We start from the raw sequence: 19214 nt of genomic DNA, 5'->3' as shown, positions 1-19214 counted from the left end.
CTTATTTGACATAACATGATTTCAATTAGGGTTTTAATGGTCAAGATCCATGTATGAAGATTTTGAAGGTGAGTACTTACAAGAATGCCCAGCATCTGTCAAAATACTAATGCCTCAGGCTATTTGAGCAGTAGAGTCAAAAAAGGAAGCATCAAATTAGAATCATTAGCATGGTATATTTTGAATGTCACCGTGCAATATTATTCAATATAATCAGAATAAACCAAGTAATATTAACAAGGCAACAGTTCCACACCTATCTCCCATCTACCACCCCCATGCCAATTTAAAGTGATTTCCCAAGCTGAGAATTTACAACCAGTCGTTCTTGAAAGTGTACATGGTAAATCTCTAAGCCATGTTAGTCCCTTCCTCCCCCTGCTTCATTCAGTCTCTCTAGACTTTCTGAACATGAAAAAATAAATTTTAGTAGCCAGCCCCCTTCCATACGATCCTGTTAAGTACAGGCTTCTCTTCTCTCTCCTTTACCATATTAACTCAAGATTGCCACTTTGAGGAAGACTCTGGCCCTTTCTAACAAAATGAAGAAAACGGCAAAGCTGTAAAACAAATCCTGACTCTCAGAGAACAGAGAAAAGGAAGAAGACAAGGAGAGGGAGTGGAAAGCAGGAAAAAAAGAATAAATGATACAGATACTATGACTTCCGGTTGGTGTTCATTTGGTAGCGCTATTTTTCCACCGTACGTTTCCTTAATTTTTTTTTTTTTTTTTTTTTTACTTACAAGGAGAGGTTGAACAAGAGGAGTAAGCAATTCCTCTGTCTCCTTTCTCGGTCCTCCCATCCTGGGTCTGCGATCATCTGCTCCTCTCCAGCCGGGAAGTATTTGCAGTGGGGCTCCAGCTTAGCTTTCCCTCTAATTGCTATCCATCTGTTTCCATTAAGCCTCTAAGCCATTTGTCTCATTTAAATATCTCGTTCCTTTTTCTAAACACTTCAAACCAAATTCTGACCTCAAATATTTACATAGCATTTCCACAGATTTCTGGATTTGAGGACAGTGTCATTTGTTATTTTTTAAAGAATGTTACTCAGCACTGTTCACACTGTGAAGTGTGAAATATGTGGTCATTATTACTTGGATAGTATGGTAGTAAAAAAAAAGTTGAATGGAGTGTTAAGTTCATCCTCTTATAAGATATTCTGTAATTTAATTTCACGACAATAGTATTTCCTCTGATCCAACTTTAAGATAATTCTCTCTCTCTCTTTAACATTTGAGGCTTTTTTTTTTTTAATTAAGGTATGACTGACACACAATGTTACATTAATCTCAGGTGTACAACATAGTGATTCCAACAACTCTGTATGTTATGCAATGCTCACCACAAACGTAGCCAGCACCTGTCACCATACAATGCTATTACAACACCATTGGCCATATCTCCTATGCTGTACCTTTATATCCCTGTGACTTATTCATTCTATAACCGGAAGCTGTATCTCCCACTCCCCTTCACCCATTTTGCCCAATCACCCACTCCCTCCCCTCTGGCAACCATCAGTTTGTTCTCTGTATTTCTTTTGAGATATAAGATCTTTATGATTAAATAAAACCAGTCAGCAGTTGGAGTTACCGTAATAGCACTAGAATGTTCTTGCATCAACCTGAAACAATATTTTAACAACATCCCCAGTCTTTAAATTCTGTTTTAATTAAACATACGAAATGAAAATCTCAAAAAAAGTCCTGAGTAAACATATTCCACTCCACATTTACTATGATGTAAGCAGTATTTTTCCCAGAGGTAACTTACTGGGTGTAAAACACTACCTCCAAAAGACAATGATAACAATACTCATACACACATTTCTCGTGTGTGTGTTTAATTGGTGGCTGCGTCTGCAGTGTGAGAACAGTTTTAGGAGTCGCCAAAGCATCTCATAGATGTTGCTTCCCCACTTGTTAGCCAGCATCCATCGCCAGTGATCTTAGGTGGCTGTTTAACCTGTGAAAAGACGAAAAGGAAAAAAAATTAAATACTGTTTTCATCATATTTTCTTGGCTCCTGTAAGTTTATTTTTAAGGCTTTTTCCATGATTACTCATTGCTGTCCAAGGTCATCTTTCTATTCCTCTATGCATCTCTTCTCTTCCCTCTTGATTACAGTCCCTTATATGCATTTTTTACATCCTCTCCTTTGTACCTTGCTCATGGAGTTTCTTTCTCATTAAGTACCTGTCAGTCACCTTTCCAACAGACCAACAGTTCAAGACCCAGCTCAAATTTAATTCCAGCCAATGATTCACCTTGCTCTCACCAACTCACTCTCCTCCTTGAACGTGTTTTCGGTCTTTGCTATGAACGGAAGCAGGTGTTAAGTGATTACTTACCTTTTTCACTTTTTCTATTCCCAGCATCTCATCATATTGTACTTATTTTATGTGTGCTTTTCCTCTAGTCAATATTTCATTCAAGTTTTAGGATCTGCAAGCAAAAGGAAAATTCTCTTGTTAGTAGCCTCACATCCTAATAGTCTCATATACGGGAAGTTGTCAGTAATGCTTCTGGAGTTTATCTACAGAGATACTTCTTTTATGAGAAGAGTTCTCTTTATCAGGATTTTGCATTAATATGTACCCTAGAACTTAATTATGATAATATCTTCAGGATCCACTTAAGAGAATGCCTTATAATCGAGAATGTTCTACATGTGGGATTCCTATATTTCATGAAGTAAAAATTCCAGGAGAGGATCCAAGATGATTCTTCTATGTAAAATTTATTCTAAATTCAACAGTATTATAGCATGGCTACACAATCCACTTGCCATATTTAAATTTGGCTTGAGGATTTCTACCATGTTTCTACTCTGGTAAAAGTTGGCAAAGAGGGGAAACTTGCCAGAGATTTGGTACCTCAAAGAGTTAGTGCCAAACAGCTGGTTCAAGGTAAATTCTTGTCTGATTTCCTCCTTCTGGACCTTTATTTCTACCCCATAGCCTTCTCCACCTCATTTTCATGATCTCTTTCTTGGGCTCTTTCCTTTTCTGGTGGTTTTTGGGTCCCTCTTCCAGTTTGGGAGCTACCTCTCCCCATCTGTTTTTATTCATTATTTCAGGAATTTTTTCCATTTGGGAGCTATACATTTCTACATTTTAAGGTATACTTTGGTGTTTCTATCTCTAGATAATCTTGAAACTATTTCTTTTGTGTATTTTGCTAATTTCTTCTGTCAGTTCCCAAATGTGCCTTTCCTTCCTGTCTTGTTCTGCAAAGGCTGGTTCACGACTTACAAACACCTACACAAGATAAAGGCCAATTGATAGCTGGCTTGTACATAGAAAACTGGTAGGGAACCATGTCTCATCTCCATGTTGCCTTACTTTACTTACCTGAACTTTAACTCCCTTTAGCTTCCATTTTTTTCCTTCAAATTCCTTCCATTCTCTCTCAGCCAAAAGTGAGGACAATTTTTTTTACCTTCACTCCTTAAATTTTGAGTCAAGTCCATTATATGCCCCAGTGATTTTTCTTGGACATTATTGACTTCTGATTTAATTGGCTTGACATGAATTAATCTTGGGATTTACCTGTAGCCTCCTTTGTAATTCTTTGTTTGGCTAGTGCTCAAGTCTTGATTTTCTTGGCAGTAAGTTCTGAAAGGAAATGCCTAGTTTTCTATGTAATACATGAAGATCTCCTAGAGTCTATTCACAAAATTAGACAAGTAGATTATGTAAATTGAGCTGAGGTCTTCTTCCCTCCACTATCCAATCAGTTCTCCGGGTTCTGATAACAGAAATAGATCAAGACATGGGAACTGTGCAGAGTATTTATCACTATGTATAGATATTTTAGTATGTGTTTATGAATATCCTTCCCTGCTTTTTTAGGTAATTTGGCTTTTTACCTTGAGCGTCCAGTTAAAAGAAATGTGGGCCTTTTCTATTTCATTGCATCTCTTTCAGTGCTACTGTACAATTTAATTTGTATTCATTGGCTTTTCTTCTTTTATTCTTGGCACCAAATTTGATATGAAATACCCAATACCAATATACGAAATGAATTGTTTCTTTTTCATTACCCAAAACTTTCATTTTCTTTTATTTTCAAAATCCAACTCCCCATTAATAATTTCCCTTTTTCTTTTTTATATTTTATAAGTCCTATCCTCATAATCTCCACCACATATTAAAACAATATTGAAGAAATTAGGTAGCATATAAGGCTTAAAGAGTATTTCTGCCTTTATTCTAGTTTATTCAAAAATAAATGGTAGTTGGGCACTTGGCTATATTAGTCATTCTTTCCTCTGAACTTCAAAATTGTGGATTAAGATGGAGTCACTCTGCCACTATCTATTTGGCTAGGTTCCAAATCTTGATCTCTCTTTGCTCATTAGAGAACTGGGCTTCTGTTCTACATATTTTTTGGTTCCTGTAGAATTAGTTTTCCTGAACTTTGATGCTACAGCATCAGCCAGCTTGGGGAGATGTTGTGAGGAAAGGCCTCTGACACTACTTGTATGGATGTATAGCTGTGTTGTTGATGATGCCATTTACTATATCAAAGAGGGTCCACTTTCGGATGATGCATGGGAGAGATGTCTTGGCACCAGATGTCAGCACCAGGAAGAACCACATCTCCTGGCATTTGGATCCCATGTATATTAACCAATCCTATTTTTCCCATCAGCTAAATTTAGTCCTTCTCTGGCAAGTACATTGAGCCATATGCATTCTAACCTCACTTTGAACTTTGACTTATTTTTCCTACACTCATTTTTTATTGATCTCAGGTTCTGTGACTATTTCATGTTATGGTGTAGCCATTTATAATAGGGCATTGTAATTCTGTTTGGGAAGGGGGTATAAACAGACAAGCCAATAAAATCACACCACCTATTACTTGTATATATAAGGGCAGCTCTACAGGTATACTTTGAAGTATATATCTCAACTTGAGAAAAAATACAGCTGCAGTATAGAAAATGATGGATATTGAGGAATCACCAAGTTTATGTTTGTACTTTAAATGTTGATTTTTAACAGTAATTTTCTCAAAGACAAGGAATTAGTATGTTTGAAAATAGAAATTAGTTACATAGTTAAAATGTAAAATAAGGCAAGCCCCCAAAATTTGTATATTAAAAATATTTTTGTTAATTAAAAAGTTATAATTTATGGGTAATATTAAAATTATCTCCATAAAATGTTATTTATGATTTTCAATATTTAGGACATAGCTAGTTCTTAGACTATTATTGTTCAATTGTTCTTATAAATCATTCATTAAGGCTTATTTGCAATTATTATTTAGAATTCTTGTACAATTTTGTCTTTGTGAAGTTTAAAAAATATTTACATAAGACATTTATTCTCACACTATTCAGTAGCATGTTCTTACTTTCCAATTAGTACAACATGCTACAGACATTTTGAAATTCCTCCAGATATCCTTGTGGCCCTCTGCATTTCCTCAGGGTATGGAATAGGAACAGCTAGACTATATTGTTAGAGATCTTTTGCTCCTAAATCTAAAGCTTAAGAATTTAGCAGCACCCCAGCCCTTTAATGGAGAAGCTAGAAATGGAAATAAAATATATCTTTTAGGGGGGCCTGGGTGGCTCAATCGGTTAAGTGATCGACTCTGGCTCAGGTCATGATCTTGCAGTTTGTGGGTAGGAGCCCCGCGTTGGGCTCTGTGCTGACAGCTCGGAGCCTGGAGCCTGCTTCGGATTCTGCGTCTCCAGCTCTATGCCCCTCTCCACTCATGCGCGCTCTCTCTCTCAAAAAAATAAACATTAAACAATTAAAAAAAAAAATATATATATATATATCATTTAGGTTTCTAAAAGGAAAACTGCAAATGGCATACAGTATCTGCATGCCACATGGCTCTGTGTGTGGAGGGAGTGGGCCACTTTCATGAGTTAGAGTTAATAGGATTCATCAATGTCAGTAAATACGCCCAAGACATTTGCAGTTTGGAAACTATCACCCTTCAATTAATGATTCATTCACCACACACTAGTTTTGATCATGAGAAACTTGCTCTATTTATGTAAACTATAGCTTTTAAAAAATGTTAGTTTCACAGACCCATAAGTGGGCAGCTAACAAGAGTTGAGTTTTTAAAATGGTAATAATTATGACAATGGCAACATGTTTAGCACTGTATAAGTTAAAGTGCTTTCTTATATTATTTCTTTCATTCCTCAGAATATTATTATTTCAAATTTACAGCTAAGGCAACTAACAAAGAACTCACCCAGGGTCAAACAGACAGTGAGTAGAGTAGGAGGGACAGGAACAGCAGCCCTCTACTTCAGTCCCCACAGTGTTTCTAGGACTCTGCTCCACATCTCAGTTATGTGTCATCTGTAATATGCACTTTTGCTCAGGAGCATCACGAACTGCTGTTAAGTAAAGTTGAATAGAATAGTAATATGGAGGGGCACCTGGGTGGCTCAGTTGATGGAGTGTCTGACTTTGGCTCAGGTCATGATCTCACCATTTGTGAGTTTGAGCCCCACATCGGGCTCTGTGCTGACAGCTCAGAGCCTGGAGCCTGCTTCAGATTCTGTGTCTTCCTCTCTCTGCTCCTCCCCGTTTGTGCTCTCTCTCTCTCTCTGTAAGAATAAATAAACATTAAAAAAGTTTTTTTAAAAAGAATAGTAATATGGAATCTTGAGAACTTTCCATAATTATAGTAATTAATATAAAGCTTACTATTTTTTAATTTGTAAACTTGTGTCAAATCCTTTTATAGAACACATTTGTCATTCTATTATCCTGGGCAATATGATAGGACCCCTGCTGCTATTTACCTTGGTTTACACAATATAGAATTGCCCCTTCTAGAAGAGGTTTAGCACAGATTAGTTCCTGGAATTTAGAATACTTTTTTCTTGCATCTCATTCATGGCCATGAAAGAATAAAACGATTATTTGAGAAAATCACGCACATTCAAAAGATAAAATATTGATTTCTTGTTTTAACATAGCATGTGGAAAATCACCTATGTTCTTTTTTTAACTCCATTATGATTTAGGTAGTCCAGAGGCTCACTAACTAGCCTTGAGACATAAACTCATTATCAGAATAATATAAATCTTTGGGTTTACTTTTCTCTTACAGGGCTCGAAATAGTGTCAAATTTCAGACACTGAAATAATGCTACATTCCTTGGTGTAATATGGTGTTCCTCAGGCCAGACCGCACTTTAGACTCATCTAGGATAATTAGGATCATCCTAACTCAAAAGAGAATCTCTGGAGAAAGGACTTGACATGGGGCATTTAAAAAACTTTCCACTTAGTTCTAATCTGCAGTCAAGGGTTAAAAAACATTAGTATACTTAGGATTCATACTGGAAAGGAATGATCGTTTTCTCTGCCACAAAAATCTGTACACAGCCTTTCTTCTCAGCTGGTAGACAACCTTCCTTTGCATTGTACTTTGCTGTCAACTGCCCTCAGCCATCCACAGCTCCTCTGACTAGAAGCCTCTGTTGCTCCCCAGAGATGCCCTCAACATGAAATTAAAATGAAACCAACTTTATTTTGAAATAATTATAGACTCACAAGAAGTTACAAAGGTAGTGCACAGAGGACCCGTGGACCCTTCACTCAGTTTCCCCCCAGTGGGTCCATCTTACATAATTGTAATACAGTATCAATGACAGGAATTAGATGTTGACACGATGTATGTGTATAATTCTGTGTTCTCCCATGTGTAGGCTCCTGTAACCATCAGTGCAATCAAGATGGGGAATTATTCCACCACCACGAAGATCTCCCTCCTGCTACTCCTTTAATAGCCACACCCCATTCCTTCCCCCCATGCCTGGTAACCAATAATCTGTTTCCCATCTCCATAATTTTGTCATTTCAAGAATGTTATATAAATCGACTCACAGCATATATGTCTTTGGAAAATTGTTTTTTTTTTTCACTTAGCATAATGTCCTTGAGATCCATCCAAGTTGTGTATATCAATAGTTCATTTGTTTTTATTACTGAGCAGTATTACATTTTGGTTGTTTCCAGTTTTGGGCTATTACAATAAAGCTGTTACAATAATGTTTCATTTCTCTGAGATAAATGCCCAGGAGTGCAATTGCTGGATTGTGTGCTAAGTATATGTTTAATTGTTTTGAGAAACTGTCAAACTGTTTTTTCCAGATTGGCTGTGCCATTTATATTCCTACCAGCAATGTATAACGGATCAAGCATCTTTATAGTCTTGCTAGCATTGAGGATTGTCACTATTTTTATATTTTATCATGCTGAGAGGTTTATAGTGATATCTCATCATGGCTTTAATTTGCATTTTCCTAATAGCTAGTGATGCTGAACATTTTTTCACATGTTGACTTGCCATCCATATATTCTTTTCAGTGAAATGTCTCTTTATGTGTTTTGCCCATTTTCTAATTAGATTATTTGTTTTTACAGTTCAGTTTTACAACTTCTGGATGAGTGCTTTGTCAGATATGTTTACAAATATTTTCTCTTACTCTGTAGCTTGTCTTTTCATCCTCTTAACGGGATCTTACGCAACACAAAAATTTTTAATTTTGATGAGATCGATTTACTGTTTTTCACTTTTATGCGTTACATTTTTGGTGTCATGTCTGCGAAATATTCACTAGGTCTCAGGTCCCCCAAATTTTCTATGTCATCTTCTAAACATCTTATATGATTTATACTTTATATTTGAATCTGTGATTTGGATTAATTTTTGTAAAAGTTTTGAGGTTCAGATAGAGCTTTATATTGTCTTGCCTATGCATATTCAATTGCTCTCGCATCATTTGTTGGATAGCCTAGTCTTTCTCCATTGAACTGCTTTTGCACTTTGGTCAAAAATCACTTCCCCATGAGGCATCTGTGATACCACACTGGTTGGGATGGGGAGGGACAGACATCTCCTTGTGGCTTTCCACATCACCTCCACCAGCACTGCTGGGTTGTCTCGGTACCACTGAGCAGTGGCAAAAGTCCTGACTCACCAGTAAGCCCTCTCTGACACCCCCCCAGTGGGAAGTAACAGGGGTGCTTATTACCTCCGGGTGGGGGTGGGAGTCCAAGCTTCCCCCTCCCCGAACCACAGTTTCACATGGCACCATGGAAGGAGTCCTCTTTACCACCTGGTAGAGATGAAAAAGTCTCAGTTTCCCACTCTGCCTTCTCAGACACCACCCTGGAGGTGGGGAGAGAGAGTAGCACTCCCTAAAGCTGGACAAGGGTGAAAGCATTGGCTCCTACTGGACCTTTGCCTGCGAGGGTGGGGCTGTAGTAGTTTCTGTACATTTTTTTTAAAAGTTTATTTACTTTGAGAGAGAGAGACAGACAGAGCACATGAGCAGGGGAGGGGCAGAGAGAGAGAGGGGGAGAGAGAGAATCCCAAGCAGGCTCCACACTGTCAGCACAGAGTCCAATATGGGGTTTGAACCCACAAACCATGAGATCATGACCTGAGCTGAAGTCAAGAGCCAGATGCTTAACCGACTGAGCCACCCAGGCGTCCCTTCCACACATTTGACTGGATAGAATGGCTATTGTCTAAATGTTGTCTGTCAAGCTAGGCTGTTCCTTTCCTGGTTCATTCACAGGGGAGAATAGGTTTTTCTTGAGGCTTTATTTCTTGGTTCTGTGTCATTAGTGTTTTGGGGGTTTGGGCTTCTTCAGTACCCAGTCTGGGATGTATGAAGTGAGAAGAAAGTCCAGGGAAGTCACAGTATAGTTCTTTGGGTTCTAAGTTCCCTAGTCTGCTTCGCATCTTGGTTCTACCTTGCAAAATCTCCATACATATAATATCCAGGACTTTTAGCTGTGCCTAGTGGGAGGAGTGGGGAAAAGCACCCCTACTCAACCTCCCAGAAGCAGAAGTCAGCATGAATTTTGGATATGACACCTGGCTTGTAATTTACATGAGCCTAACCTCCAAATTTGATAAAAATCAATCTGCAGCTTTTGGAGACTATGGTAATAAGCAGAAAATGAATTTCATTTACATATGTAATCATGACAATAGCTAATAGTTTTTTTGGCACTTAACTATATTCCACGTCATTTAAAACTCACAACAATACTATATCATACAGAATATTATTTCACTAAGAAATAAACTTAGGTTAAATAATATTCCTTTTGTTACCTTGGTCTTCCTGATTCCAGAACTTGTGCTTTTTAACCATAATGCAATGTCGTTTTAACAACGCTCCCAAAGTTTCTTAGAATAATAGAGTGAAAAAAAATTGTGGTAGGAGCCAAGGGACACTATTTTCACACAAATTACACAAAATTCATTTTCTGAATCTGGTCAAAAACTTTCAGCTTTCTGACTCTCAGTTTTCTCGGTTGTAAAATGATGGGTCAATCTTGATTGTTAAAATCTTTTCTTGAGCAATAGCTTTATGAATATCTAAAAATACAGAGAGAAATACAATTTGAAATTTCAAGGTAGGAGGGGCATTCTAAAGTCTGTGGAGTCCTGTGTACAATAGTGTGGCTGGGGGTGGCCTTGACAAGTGACAAAGAATTAAGTAGACTGGTTCAGAACTTTCATCTTCCAGCTTTAATACTTGTCACCAGATGCACACTTGCAAATACCTGCTTGTGAGTACACAGGTTATGTGAACCATGGAAAGATCTCATGCGCACTGAGAGAGTCAAGGCTGAGACGACAGGGTGAGAAAACCATTGTCATTTGGTTTTAATGTAGAGGGTACATGGGGATGCGTGTGCTGGAAATCTGCTACACCCCAAGTACTGAGGGAGATTCATATACATTTGGATGCTTCATTAAATGGAGAACTTCAGTGGTTAACGCCCTGATTAAAGCTCACCTAGGTAACATCTCTTATGTCTATGCCATGGTTTTCTGCCAATCATTTTCATTTTCTCTGCTTTGCATCTCAGCCTATTTGTAATATTTTATGTTCCAAACTTGCTCAAATTTTCTGAAAGGAGGAACATATTGCCATGCAAAAAGATAATGGATCTGTACATCTGCTGAGTGCTCTTGTTCTCACAGAGAAACTTCATATGTACAAGAAAAAATAATTCAGCATAAGTTCTATTTTTTTTCTGTAGCTCCCCTCAGCTGTTATCTTTCTTTAAAACTATATTACATAAATGTCTAGTAATGAACAAAGTGATTTTTAACAGATGTTTAATGTAACTTCATAAACCTTTGTAAAACATCTCAAAGTTTCCTGGATGGGTGGTAGGTGCTGGGGGGTGGGGGTGGGGCTACTAATGTGATAGCTTAAATGGACTTTTCTAGAAAGAAAGCTATATGTATACTATCTGTGTATGTATAATACAATTTTTCTAAATGTTTTTTTTTTACGACACCATGTATGCCATTGTTTCACAAACTGTTTTTCTTCTAATATTAATTGTACTGGATAAGTGGATTAAATAGATTTAGTAAGTTTCTTTGCTACAAGAATTTTGTATAATGAACTTTGGATAATGCTGCTACAAATAAATAATTCAATTCGAAGTACAAATTACTGTGGAGTTATTCAATAAGATTCATAGGTAAAATGAAATTATCCAGGACCTGATGGAATTTCAGGTTGTTCTAGATTTATATACACTCCATTTATACACATCCTTTATATACAAGAAAGGAAAAGCTCGTGGTTATGTGAGTCCTCATTCTTTTCCCTTTTATTCTTCTCTTCTCCTCTGCTAACTGGTCCCAGTGCTGACATCACAAGACTGTGGTCCAACTCTAGGAAAGCAATTGTCAGAGGAATTAATCAAGAAAGAAAGAAAGCAATTTGTACAAAAATATTTATAACAGCACTATTTTAAGCAGTGAAAAGATAGGGAATGATTTAAGGCCATAAGTTTGGAGACAGGTAAGAAATCCACCATGGAATATCACAAGGGCATTACAAAAGACAAATATGTAGACAGACTTGCTATAAGGTATTGTATGTTAATATCAATCAAAAAATCTAAATCCAAAATCACATATGCACGCTAATTATAACTGTGATAATTCTGATCTAAATCGAGAGTGCTCGAAGAGATATGTTACAAATAGACTTGTATATTTATTCATTTTTTTTTTTTTTTGCATAAGTATTTCTGTTGTTCAAATAATAATTGTAGAAAGAAAAATGTCATCTGGTTTGCCTCTCTCGGGCTGGGTTTTCTGGAGGCAAATGTGGACATGGGTTTTAGAGTACAAGATGTAAACGGACGGGGAGGAAGCAGGACTGGGCAGAAGGAGAAATTGAACTGATATGGGCCAACCAATCATTGACCAATCCAGCAGGAGCTATCAAGGGACCATTGCCCTTCACGATTTTTCTGCCTTGGACCAAATGCTGCGGCCTTTCAACTCTCGCCTTGTTCAGTCAGCAGATGTGGGCTTTCTTGGGAAGGATGTGATCACAGGAGAGGTGGCTCCTTACAGCTGAGGTGAACCCTGGAGCCACTGACTGTATCCTTGAGGGTTGGGTGGTAAGTACTTTCTTGAGAGGGATCTGGACGAAGCATCTTGAAGTGCACCCCACATTCCTATTACCAAAGCCCATAGAACTGCTCTCAGGTAACCTGAGAGAGAAGCCATTTCTGAAAGATTTTTTTCCCTACTCTTTGGAGACTTTCCTCAGTGGCACGCCAGGCAATTGCTCCCTTTGCAGAAGTTTTGGCTCAAATTGTCAAATTATTGCTTAGTGTTCCAGATGAGGCCAAGCACCAAATGCCGGGCAAAGACATGAAACTGCTACTTGACCTTAATGGTCAGGAAACATTCGGCACTGTTGAAACGATAACATTCACATTCACGGTTTTGACACTTTCCAGGGGAATAACTGTGATTAGTTTAGATGAGGCAGAGATGATCCCCACTCATTTTTTGGCATCATTTCTCCTGGGCAACTGCCTCCATCACAGAACCCAGACAACTCCCTTCTTTCTAAATCTTGGTTACTAGTTTATGCAAAGATCCACAATAAGAAAAATGTCAAAATTTTAAATAAGGACAGGATCAGTAAAGTGCTGTGCTGATCCATATTAGAACAAGAGGTAAGAGGGAAAAAAAATCAGTAACTGATTTTATTTTTATTAAAAATTTTAGTGTTATGTTCATCGTGGAGTTTTCGCATTCGTTTCTATTTTTAAAAAATATGGCACTAGAATATATTTCTCTTTGATTACTGAGTTTTTGGAACCCTTTAAATTTTGTTCACCTCATCCTAGTGCCAGCCGTGGTAACTTAAAAAAACTCGCTGCCTATAGTTTCTCCTTGTTATCTGTTGTATGACTGCTTTTCTGTCCTGGAAGCGGAACCCACAATACTCAGAGGCAGTAGTTTTGTATAATAAAGGTTGAAGGCTTTCAAAGGGCCTGTACAGTTTCTCTTACGCAGAGAACAGAAAGACCTCAGTTTATAAAATATCAGACATTCCTTTTGTGGTTATGAGGCCTCATCAGTTCTCCCTGTCACATTTAAAGCATCCTCACCCACTAGACTGATGCCAGAGTTGTGTGATATTCATCTTGCTCTCCCCCCGCTTGTCCCCTGACCCCTAAGCAGGTATTAGATGTTTGTTCCAGATACTGAAAAAAATGAATGGCTCTAGGAAGCATGAAATATATTAACTAATGAGTATTTGATATATTTCCTTTTCATTTTAGCATTTGTCATTTTGTTGGAGAGCATAATCTGGACCATGAAAATAATGCTACCAAACACTGTAATTATAATTTTTCATAACAGAATCATACTTAATATTAAACCCTATACCTCAAATGATATCCTAAATATAGGATAGTCTATTACATATGGACTATTTTAACATTTTTGACTGGATAGTAAGGGATACATTTGAATTATATTACGAAATCTGGGACAGAAAGAAGGGAACAAATATATGACTACAAAGAGGTATAGTTATTCGCTACTTTTTCAAGTCGTATGTTATTGTTGGGTTTTGTTTTTTTTTTTTTTACTAGAAAACTGATATGTAACAAAAGCGTGTAATAGAAAGGTGTGCCATAGTCTGGAAATGTTTTCTCTTCTTCAATTGAGTCCTGAATATAACTGGGCCATCTTGAAGCTTGCCTCATGTCTCCTGTCACATCCAAAAGAAACACATATGCCACTTCAATTAGAACAGAAAAAGTCTTCAAAAGCAGTGGAAAACTTTATTACATTTTATTGAGGGCACTGTGGGGAGTATTAAACAGGCATCATACAGGAAAATATATTAAATTTTTCTTATACATCTTTCCCCTAAACCCCTACCTTTATTGTAATTTCCCCCCACCTCCCCTCTAAACCCTCCAACTCTCCTGTGTTGGATTTTTCCCTGATCTACGTCAATCTCTACTCTTCTCTTTCCCCACCTTTTCATTCTCTTTCTTAACTCTTAGTGGGCCTTTTATTTGCTTCCTTCTTTGCTCCCCAGGCTTCATTCAGTTGCAGAGCAAAATCACTCTGGCTGGCCGGCTTCTTTAATTCTATATGCATACCTATCATCTCACCACCCCTCTAAATCAACACAACAAACAAGCGTTAATCAAGCAACTCAGTCTTTCTTTCACAGGCAGGATAAAGAAGAAAGATAGTGAACATTTGACTTTTAAAAGTTTCTAGGGGCATCTGGCTGGCTCAGTTAGAAGAGCATGTGACCCTTGATCTTGAGGTCATGAGTTTAAGCTCCACGCTGAGTGTAGAGAGTACTTAAATAAATTTAAAAAATAAATAAATAAAGTTCCTTATGTCTTCTATCATATAATTTGTTTCTGGAGATTATTATCTTGTTTCACACAGTCTTGGTCAGCTACAAGTACCTAGAGTTTATTGAGATCTATAGAGGCAGTTGAGAATTTATAGTTTGTATACATTTATAGTTGAACATGAGCACATGATATTTTCTACCAAAGTCATGATGTATCCTGTGATACACAGTCTTAAAAGAGACCCTGAATTTTCAGCAGCCTTTTCATAATCACTAGATGCAGTTAAATCTGACACCCGAGAAGCTAGGGTGACACATGTTAATTTCTTTCTTTATCATGAGATTTACGTGACTGATTATCATGTCAAGCTTCTGCCTTCTACAAATAAGGGCTTCGAATATTTCTAAGCAGTCCTTTGGGGGCTATGGTCAGGTTGGCTGTAGTACAACTATGAATATATATGATACTTCTCAAGCTCTCCTGTCAGAACAAAACTGATGTCCAGCAAAACGTGTTTAAAAGCATTTCCACCAACCACCACCCCACCCCCATGAAGAGGAGAAGGAGAATAACGTTCCTGTTTATTGTGTGAGAGCTTTAGGAGAAACCAATAATGAGAGGCTTTTAATTGGTTTTTGCTCTTATTTTTTTGTCAAGTCTTGTATTAGGGTATAATCAGGGGATACGAACCACAACAGTAATTTGAACAGGAAAACATAAATAGAAAGAATTATCAACTAGATTTATGACCGTTAACTACTAACACAGGTAAGCATTCTGAGGTAGCAACTGTAGAAAGGACTCCTAGAACTTAGGGGAAAGCAAAAAACGAAAGGAAGGAACTTCAAGAAGAAAGGCTGAAATTCAGATCTCTGACGAGAGGCTGTGGCGACTGCAGAAACATGCTACCTGATGCTGGCTTGATGCACATCATGGAGAACAACAATACACTGGACAAGGAAAACATCCCTCCCTCCTCTTCCCGGTTTGCAGGCTCTCTCTGGCCCCCTCTATTGGCAAAACCTAGCACTGAGCCAGCTAGCAAAAGAGGAATGTGATCTGCAGAGCCTAATTCTGGTATCACAAAGTGGGGCAAAAAGGATGTGTGGGGAGACAGAAGATGATAAATCAGGAACTAGAACAACCCACTTTATCATTGTCATTAAAGAAAGTTAACTCACTAAGCAGTATGGTGTTTTTATTTGATGCACGGTAACTTGGATGGTAATACCAACAGAAGCATAAATCAAGTTTCCTAAATTTACACTAAGTTTTATGTGACATGTATGATTCAGAAGAGAAGGGGCTTTCGATTAGCTGTTGCTTCATTATACACAACATAAAATCAAGGAATGTGAACATAGGAAAATTCTTCAGGGGTCAAACCTACAGAATAGACTTCCATTAAATGTGGGGATTCTGGTAGAGTTCACCATCTAAATTCCTTTTGAGTACTTCTAACAACCAGAGACTAAATTCATGAGCTGATAAGCCATTTTCTTATCTAGAAAGTTCTAATTTTCAGAAGGTTTCTTCTTCGCCTGTGCCAAAATCTACTTCTTAACTGCCTGCCATTGGGCCTCATTCTGTCATATGGAATGTACTAAAAACTACTGTGATAACCAGTATGACAGCCCTCCAAATATGTGAAGGCTCTGTTTCATCTTGTCTCAACTGTGGTCATTAACCATTCCTCATATGGCAGTTTCTGTACCCTGACATCATTAATGTCATGATCCAAAACCTCGCTATTTCTTAACATCTCTCTTACAATGTGATGCTCAGAAATAAACCTTGTTGGACGTCATAGGACTGATGCAAAATACTGTGGGTTTATTACTTTTAGGATCTGGATGCTGTATTTCCATGAATGCTGCCGAAAGGTTTGACTGGCTCTTTCAACAGTTACATCACATTTTTGCTTTCATTACCCACCCTTCTTCCCCAGCCCCCATCATTCAGAAAACCGAGGCATCTCTTTTTGAAGCATCAATGGTTGATTGAATTGTTCTTATGCAGGAAAAACACGTAACATATCTTGTTCCAAGAATAATATCATTTTACACACTAAATTATCTTTTGCTTCCCCTAAGACAACCCTCCCAACTGGGATGGCAGGAAGAGGTGGTGTGGAAGCTGTTCCAGACTCCTCCAGGCCTCCTCATAAGCAGAATTTCCTGTAACTAAAAGTCCTTCCTAAAAGGAAGAATTTCCTTCCTCATAAGGAAAGCAGAATTTACCTGTAACTAAAAGTCAAAAGTGAAAGCTGGATATGAGGTTAAATTATTTTTTAATTACTCCTCGGGGAGGGCTCATGACATATTTATTTCTTCTAAATTACCTAATAAAATACGAAACATGCCAGGACAGAAATGATCCTTTACAAAGCAGGATTTCGTAAGGGATGCTGCTTCCTTTGATTTGCCTACTCTGGGATCCAGAATCTTGCTTGTGGTTGTTAGTAATGTCAAGAAGCCATGGAAATCCGGGGCGCCTGGGTGGCGCAGTCGGTTAAGCGTCCAACTTCAGCCAGGTCACGATCTCGCGGTCCGTGAGTTCGAGCCCCGCGTCGGGCTCCGGGCTGATGGCTCAGAGCCTGGAGCCTGTTTCCCATTCTGTGTCTCCCTCTCTCTCTGCCCCTCCCCCGTTCATGCTCTGTCTCTCTCTGTCCCAAAAATAAATAAACGTTGAAAAAAAAAATTAAAAAAAAAAAAGAAGCCATGGAAATCCATCTCTAATGGCTTCTGGAAGGTTTTTTTTTGTTTTGTTTTGTTTTTTTTAACTTACCGTTTTTGAAAAAGATTTGCCTGCAAATGATAACTCATGCTTCAAAGGTACTTTAATATATGTATAATCATCACGTAAATAAAGGAAATATTCATTCTACTACATAAAAACTTGAATGTAAGTGCCTACAACAATACCTGAGCTACATACTTCTAACCTAGAATTTTCTCTTCCCTCAAATAGCCGCTTCACCAATTCCTTCATCTTTTTTTAAATGTTTTTTAAGTTTTATTTAGTTTTGAGAGAGAGAGAGAGAGAGAGAGAGAGAGAGAGAGCAGGGGAAGGGCAGAGAGAAAGGGAGACACAGAATCCAAAGCAGGCTCCAGGCTCTGAGCTGTCAGCACAGAGCCCTACGTGGGGCTCAAACTCATGAACCACAAGATGGTGACCTAAGCCGAAGTTGGACGCTCAACCGACTGAGCCACCCAGGTGCCCCTCCTTCATCTTTTTCAAGTCTTTGCTGAAACAGCCCCTCTCCCATGAGGCCTGGCTTGAACAACTATTTAATATTGCGATTGTCCCTTCTCCCTTTCACCAGCACCACTTTCTTTTCTACTCTTTTTCATTTTCTAATTTCATTCTTTCCCTAACATACTCTGTCACTTACTTACTTGTGTTTAATGCTTGATACCAGTCTTTTCTCCCCTCGTGCTTCCAGCCCCTCAGTGTTAAGTTCCTTGAGGGCAGACATTTTTGTCTCCTGGTGTTTCTTTGTACCCAGACATAACACAATAAATATTTGTTGAATTAATAACATTAACTTTCGGTTCCTTCTCACAAACTGGTAATAATTATTTTCTTCCCAATTGTCCAAGTTCAGCTGCTTGGAGGGCGGCACACAAGTGCACTCTATAATATTTTATTCTTACAGACTGCCCCGATGGATATTTTTGCTGTTTTAGCCCATTCTCCAGCTCTGTAAACTTAAAGTATAGCCTTTAACAAATGGAAACAAGCTTTGCTTGCCTTTGAAATTCTCTGCAAAATGTAGGCAGTTGGCTATGTTCACCCTGCAGCTCCTTCTAAAAGTCAGCTCCAGCCTCAGCCTTCTTTACTGGTCTCTGGGGAAGGTTACACTTTCTAATTGTCCTGTTTACTGAGAAAAGTCCCTTTCTGACTGGAAGCTGCAATGACACTCATGTCTTAGAGTGCAGCACTGTGACACTTCCTGAGAGGCACCATTAGACAGCCTCTTTGTGCAAGCAGTAACTCAGGAGCATTTCTATTTAACCATTTCCTGCCTGACTTCTCACCAGTATCCTTAACCACTTTGCATACAGCTTTCTGTGTTAGCCGATATGGGCTGCGCTAACAAGGAACCATAGACTTGGTGGCTTATAAGCAACAGAACTTCATTTCTCACAGTTCTGGCACATGGAAGTCCAAGATCAGGGCGCCACCATGGTGGGGTTCTGGTGAGGACCCTCTTCTACGTTGGAGACCACTGACTTCTCACTGTGTCCTCTACGGTAGAGAGCAGAGAGGGGAAGCAAGCCTTCTGGTAACTCTAAAAAGGGAACTAGGGGCACCTGGGTGGCTCAGTCGGTTGGGCGACCGACTTTGGCTCGGGTCATGATCTCACCGTTCGTGGGTTCAAGCCCCGTGTCGGGCTCTGTGCTGACAGCTCAGAGCCTGGAGCCTGCTTCAGATTCTGTGTCTCCCCTCTCTCTACCACTCCCGTGCTCACGCTCTGTGTCTCTCTGTCTCTCAATAACAAATAAACGTTAAAAAAATTTTTTTTAAATA

At 38.5% G+C, this 19214-nt stretch overlaps 1 long non-coding RNA gene across 1 annotated transcript in view; it reads right to left on the bottom strand.

Annotated features, from left to right (window-relative positions):
* Positions 1-1538: 1538 nt before the first annotated feature.
* LOC123599159 overlaps positions 1539-19214 on the bottom strand; it is a 440038-nt gene continuing 422362 nt past the window's right edge. Inside the window, exon 3 of the long non-coding RNA XR_006713012.1 lies at positions 1539-1969. This is a non-coding gene — a long non-coding RNA (uncharacterized LOC123599159). The remainder of the gene's footprint in view (positions 1970-19214) is intronic.

This window comes from Leopardus geoffroyi, chromosome C1 (assembly GCF_018350155.1).
Source record: "Leopardus geoffroyi isolate Oge1 chromosome C1, O.geoffroyi_Oge1_pat1.0, whole genome shotgun sequence".
NCBI classification, from domain to species: Eukaryota; Metazoa; Chordata; class Mammalia; order Carnivora; family Felidae; genus Leopardus; species Leopardus geoffroyi.
This window is presented reverse-complemented; position numbering and strand designations above follow the sequence as displayed.